This window comes from Scyliorhinus torazame, chromosome 16, assembly GCF_047496885.1.
Source record: "Scyliorhinus torazame isolate Kashiwa2021f chromosome 16, sScyTor2.1, whole genome shotgun sequence".
NCBI classification, from domain to species: domain Eukaryota; kingdom Metazoa; phylum Chordata; class Chondrichthyes; order Carcharhiniformes; family Scyliorhinidae; genus Scyliorhinus; species Scyliorhinus torazame.
In genome coordinates, this window is record NC_092722.1 from 144047622 (window position 1) to 144054255 (window position 6634).

Genomic DNA, 6634 nt, shown 5'->3' on the forward strand with positions numbered 1-6634 from the left:
GAAGTTATAGAGACATGGCCACACACAAGGTACATGAAGATAGATGGGTGACCCCTAGATGGGGCAGGCAGTCAGTGCAGGAGTCCCCTGTGGCTGTGCCCCTCTCTAACAAGTATGCCTTATTGGATACTGATGAGGGGATGGCCCATCAGGTGACAGCAACAGCAATAGCCAGAGTGACACCATGGCTGGCCCTGCTGTACAGAGGAGGGGGAAAAAGCATAATAGAGCAATACTAATTGGGGATTCGATAGGGACACAGAGAGGCCCTTCTGTGGTCACGAAAGAGATGCTAGGATGGTGGGTTGCCTCACTGGTGCCAGGGTCATGGATGTCTTTGAGCGGGTACAGGACATCATGAAACAGGAGGGCAAGCAGGCAGATGTCATTGTCCACATTGGTACAAATTACATAGGCAGGAAAAGCAGCAAGGTCCTGCAAAGACATTACAGGAAGTTAGGTAGTATGCTAAGAAACAGGATCTCTTGGACAGTCATTTCAGGATTACTCCCTATGCCACGTGCTAATAAGGTTAGGAAGAGAGAGAGATTCTACAGTTGAACACATGACTAAATAGCTGGGGGGGGGGGGGGGGGGGGCTTCAGAAATGTGGATCATTGGGATGTCTTCCAGGGAAGGTGGAACCTACACAAGCATATCCTGGCTGGGTGGTTTGCTAATGTTGTTCAGGAGGGTTTAAACTAGTATGGCAGGGTGGTGGGAACTGGAGCAATAGGCCAGCAAGTGTAGAGGCTGGGGAAGAACTTGAGATTACGACAAATATAACTATGAGGGAAAGAAGGCAGAGGGAAGTTGTTGATCTCAGTGTGTCTGGAGTGCGTCTGCTTCAACGCAAGACGTCTAACAGGTAAGACAGATGAACCTAGAGCTTGGAGGATTTATAATATTGTTGCTATTATGGAGACATTTTTAAACAAGGGACAGGACGGGCAGCTTAACATTTTGAGATATCGATGTTTTAAATGAGACAGAGGTGGTAGCAGAAAGGGTGGGGAGTTGCATTACTGGTTAGGGAACATATCACAGCTGTGATGAGGGAGAATATTTTGGAGAGATCTTGCAGTGAGGTATTATTGGTAGAGCTCACGAATAGGAAGGGTGCAGTCTTAAAGTTGGGGTTGTACTATAGGCCTCACATCAACCAGTGGGATGTAGAGGAACAGATACGTAGTCAGATTCTGGAAAGATATGAAAATAGCAGGGTTATTGTGGTGAGTGATTTTAATTTCCCCCATTTTGTCTGGGACTCTCTTAGTGCCAGATGTTCGGATGGAGAGCAATTTGTTAGGTGTGTCCAAGGTTTTCTTTTGAAACAGTATGTTGTTAGTCCAACCAGGGAGCGGGAGGGCTTACTGGACCTAGTATTGGGGAATGTGCCCAACAGGTGACTAAAGTTTCAATAGGGGAAGAATTTGGGAATAGTGATCATAATTCTATAAGTTTTGAATACTCATGGATAAAGGCAAGAGTGATCCTTGAGTGAGGGCGCTAAACTGGGGGAAAGCTAACCACAACAGAATTCGACAAGAGCTAGAGAATGTGAATTGGAAGCGGCTGTTTGAGGGTAAATCCACATTTAATATGTGGGAGTCTTTTAAAGAGCAGTTGATTAGATGCAGGACAGGCATGTCCCTGCGAATATGAAGGACAGAAATGACACGATTAGGGAACCATGGATGACAGTGGAAACTGTGAGACTTGTTAAAAAGAAAAAGGAAGGGCAACACGGTGGTGCAGTGGTTAGCACTGCTGCATCACGGCGCCGAGGTCCCAGGTTCGATCCCGGCCCTGGGTCACTGTCTGTGTGGAGTTTGCACATTCTCCCCGTATTTGCATGGGTTTCACCCCCACAACCCAAAGATGTGCAGGGTAGGTGAATTGGCCACGCTAAATTGCCCTTTAATTGGAAAAAATGAATTGGGTACTCTAAATTTATTTTTAAAAAAGGAAAAGGAAGCATACATAAAGTCTATGAACTAAAAACAGATGAAGCTTTTGAGGAATATAGGGAAAGTAGGAACAAACTCAAACGGGGAGTTAGAAGGGCTAAAGAGGCAATGAGTCAAGGAAAATCTCAAGGCCTTTTACACATATACAAGGAGCAAGAGGGTAGCTAGGGAAAGCATAGGCCCACTCAAGGACAAAGGAGGGAAGTTATGCCTGCTGTCAGAAGAAGTGGGTGAGATCCTTAATGAGTACTTTGCATCAGTATTCATCAAGGGTGATGTTGAGGTTAGGTATGGGTGTGTGAATACTCTAGGACATGTCAGCATAATGAAGGAGGAAGTGTTAAATATCTTAAAATGCATTAAGGTAGACAAGTGCCCTGGGCCAGGTTACTGTGGGAGGCGAGAGGAAATAGCTGGGGCCTTAACAGATATCTTTTGATCATCTTTGATCACAGACGAGGTTCCAGAGGACTGGAGAGTAGCCAATGTTGTCCCTTTGTTTAAGAAGAGAGGCAGGGATTATCCAGCTAATTATAGGCTGGTGAGCCTGACGTCAGTGGTGGGGAAGCTGTTGGAGAAGATACTGAGGATTTATCCACATCTGGAAGAGAATGGACGTGTTAGTGATGGGCAAGATGGTATTGTTCAGGGAAGGTCATGTCTTACCAACTTGTTAGAGTTTTTTGAGGAGATGACAAAATTAATTGATGAGGGTAAGGCTGTGGATGTCGTCTACATGGACTTTAGTAAGGCATTTGACAAGATCCCTCATGGTACAAAAGGTAAAGACGCATGGGATTTAGGGTGTGCTAGCTAGATGGATAAAGAACTGGCTTGGCAACAGGAGACAGAGAGTAACAGTGGAAGGGAGTTTTTCAGAATGGAGATCTGTAACTAGTGGTGTTCCACGTGGATCAGTGCTGTTTGTAGTATATATAAATGATCTGGAGGAATATTTGGGTGGCCTGATTAGCAAGTATGTAGATAGCACTAAGATAGATGGAGCTGCAGATAGTGAAGGGGACTGTCAGAGAATACAGCAGAAGATAGATAGATTGGAGAGTTGGGCAGAGAAATGGCAGATGGAGTTCAATCCGGACAAATGCGAGGTGATGCATTTTGGAAGATCAAATTCAGGTGTGAATTCTACAGTAAATGGCAGAACTCTTAGGAGCATTGACATACAGAGGAATCTGGGCGTTCAGGTCCATAGTTCCATGAAAGTGGCAATGCAGGTGGATAAGGTGGTCAAGAAGGCATATGGCATGCTTGTCTTCATTGGCCGGGGTATTGAGTACAAGAGTTGGCAGGTCATGTTACAGTTGTATAAAACTTTAGTTCAGCCACATTTGGAATAATGCTTGCAGTTCTAGGTGCCACACTGCCAGAAGGATGTGGATGCGTTGGAGAGAATGCAAAGCAGGTTTACCAGGATGTTGCCTGGTCTGGAGTGTGTTAGCTATGATGAGAGGTTGAATGAAGTCAGATTGTTTTTGTTGGAAATACGGAGGCTGAGGGGAGACCTGATTGAAGTCTACAAAATTGTGAGAGGTATAGACAGGGTGAATAGACAGAAGCTTTTACCCAGGGTGGAAGACTCTATTACAAGGGGGCACAGGTTCAAGGTAAGAGGTGGGAATGTTTGGGGAGACGTGTGGAGAAAGTATTTTACACAGAGGGTAGTGGATGCCTGGAACGCGTTGCCAGTGGATGTGTTACAGCCAGGCACGATAGCAACATTTAAGATGTATCTTGCTGGACACACGAACGGGCGGGGAATGGAGGGATACAGATCGTCTGGGCAATAAGTAGTGGGTCTAAATAAGGAATCTGGATTGAGGTGGGCTTGGTGGGTCGAAGGGACTGTTCCTGTGCTGTAAAACTTTTTGTTCTTTCCAACCCTCAAAATGTGGGCTGTGCACAAAAGTTAATTATATAGATGTACAAGCATGTACATGCAAAATCTAAAATGTCACGATGATTTTGTGTTACTGCAACAATAGAGAAGATATTAAAAAGCAAAGTAAAACATGCAGAAAGAAATATACGCAGATGAGCTTTTTTAAACAAGATGTTATTTTGTTGTGCTACTTGCAGGTTTAACACCAAGAGATAAATTAACAACATAGCTTAAAATAATGCGGAGAATTATGCTGCAGCTATCGAGCTGCTAGAAGGACATTACATCCGTCCCATGAACCAGGTCTACGCCCATCACCTGCTGGCAACCAGAAGGCAGAGCCCTGCAGAAACACTGGAAGACTTCTATCGGGCTCTACTAGTACTAGGCCGGAACTGTGGCTGTCCAGCAGTCACGGGGAACGAGCACACGGAACTTTTAATTCGGGACGCTTTTGTAGCAGGTATGACTTCCCGCGACATCCGCAGAAGGCTCCTTGAAATGGACACACTGGGCCTCACTGAGGCATGGGCCCTGGCAGGGTCCATGGACGTTGCATACAAAAACGCACTGGCTTTTCCCGTTAACCCCGCAGACCTGCGCCGCTAGACGGCCCGTTTTCACCGCCGGCCAACGCTGCTTCTTCTGCGGCAAAGCGAATCATCCCCACGCGTGCTGCCCGGCCCGCACCGCCACCTGCAAAGGGTGCGGCAAGAAAGGCCACTATGTCGCGGTCTGCCAGGCCCGCGCCGTGGCAGCGATCGCCGGCGACTATCAGCAGCCTTTGTTCCAGGTCCCGGCCGTCCAAGGCCCACCGCCGCCCTTCTATCCCCAGACAACGTGCGACCCACGGGCTCGGCCATTTTGCCCCCCCGGCTACCACGCTGGATGGGTGGGCGCCATTTTGTCCATCGCCGACGCCATCTTCTGCATTCCCGGACTCCATGTGCGACCCGTGGCTGACGCCATCTTGGATGGGGCCTCGAGCCCACAGCACTGCCGACTCCATGCTGCCTGACCAGAACTCCCCCTTGCTGCAGCTGGCCTCCGTAACCCTGGACCAGAGTCGGCCCCGGACGCTAGCGAAAGCCACCACAACGATCGCCATCAACGGCCACGTGACGTCGTGCCTGATCGACTCCGGGAGCACGGAAAGCTTTGTCCACCCCGACACGGTAAGGCGCTGTTTGCTTGTCACCCACCCCGTAAACCAACGGATCTCCCTGACCTCCGGGTCACACGCAGTGGAGATAAAGGGGTTCTGCCTAGCGAACCTCACTATCCAAGGCAGGGAATTCCGTAATTTCCGCCTGTACGTTCTGCCGCACCTATGCGCAGCCACCCTTCTTGGACTGGATTTCCAGTGACACCTACAAAGCCTGACCTTTATATTTGTCGGCCCTATACCCCCCCCCTTACTGTCTGCAGCCTCGCGACCCTTAAGGTCGACCCGCCTTCCCTGTTTGCGAACCTCACCCCGGATTGCAAACCCGTCGCCACCAGGAGCAGACGGTACAGTGCCCAGGATCGGACCTTCATCAGGTCTGAGGTCCAACAGCTGCTGAAGGGGTCATCGAAGCAAGCAACAGCCCCTGGAGGGCTCAAGTAGTGGTGGTAAAGACCGGGGAGAAACATAGGATGGTCATCGATTATAGCCAGACCATAAACCGGTTTACGCAGCTGGACACGTACCCTTTCCCCCGTATAGCCGACCTGGTCAACAGGATTGCACAATACAAGGTTTTTTCCACGGTGGATCTCAAGTCTGCCTACCACCAGCTGCCCCTCCGTCATGGCGACCGCCAGTACACTGCCTTCGAAGCAGATGGGCGGCTCTATCATTTTTTAAGGTTTCCCTTCGGTGTCACGAACGGGGTCTCGGTCTTCCAGCGTGAGATGGACTGAATGGTTGACCGGTACGGCTTACGTGCAACGTTCCAGTATCTTGATAACGTCACCATCTGCGGCCATGACCAGCAGGACCGCGACACCAACCTCCAAAAATTTCTCCAGACCGGGAATATCCTTAATCTGACCTACAATAAGGATAAATGCGTGTTTAGCACCGACCGTCTAGCCATCCTGGGCTATGTAGTGCAAAATGGAGTCATAGACCCCGACCCTGAACGCATGCGCCCCCTCATGGAGTTCTCCCTCCCTCACTGCCCCAATGCCCTAAAGCGCTGCCTCGGCTTCTTTAGCTATTATGCACAATGGGTCCCTAATTACGCAGACAAGGCTCCATCCCTGATCCAGTCCACAACCTTCCCCCTGTCGACGGAGGCCCGCCAGGCCTTCTGCCGCATCAAAGCGGACATCGCAAAAGCCACGATGCGCACCATCGACGAGTCCCTCTCCTTCCAGGTCGAGAGCGACGCGTCCGACATAGCTCTGGCGGCCACCCTCAACCAAACAGGCAGGCCAATGGCTTTCTTCTCGCGCACTCTCCATGCTTCCGAAATTAGCCACTCCTCGGTCGAAAAGGAGGCCCAGGCCATAGTAGAAGCTGTGCGACACTGGAGGCATAACCTGGCCGGCAGGAGATTCACTCTCCTCACGGACCAACGGTCGGTGGCCTTCATGTTCGATAATGCACAGCGGGGCAAGATTAAGAACGACAAGATCTTGCGGTGGAGGATAGAACTCTCCACCTACAATTACGAGATCTTGTCCCGTCCGGGGAAGCTAAACGAGCCTCCTGATGCCCTGTCCCGCGGCACTTGCGCCACCGTGCAAGTGGACCACCTCCGAGCCCTCCACGAGG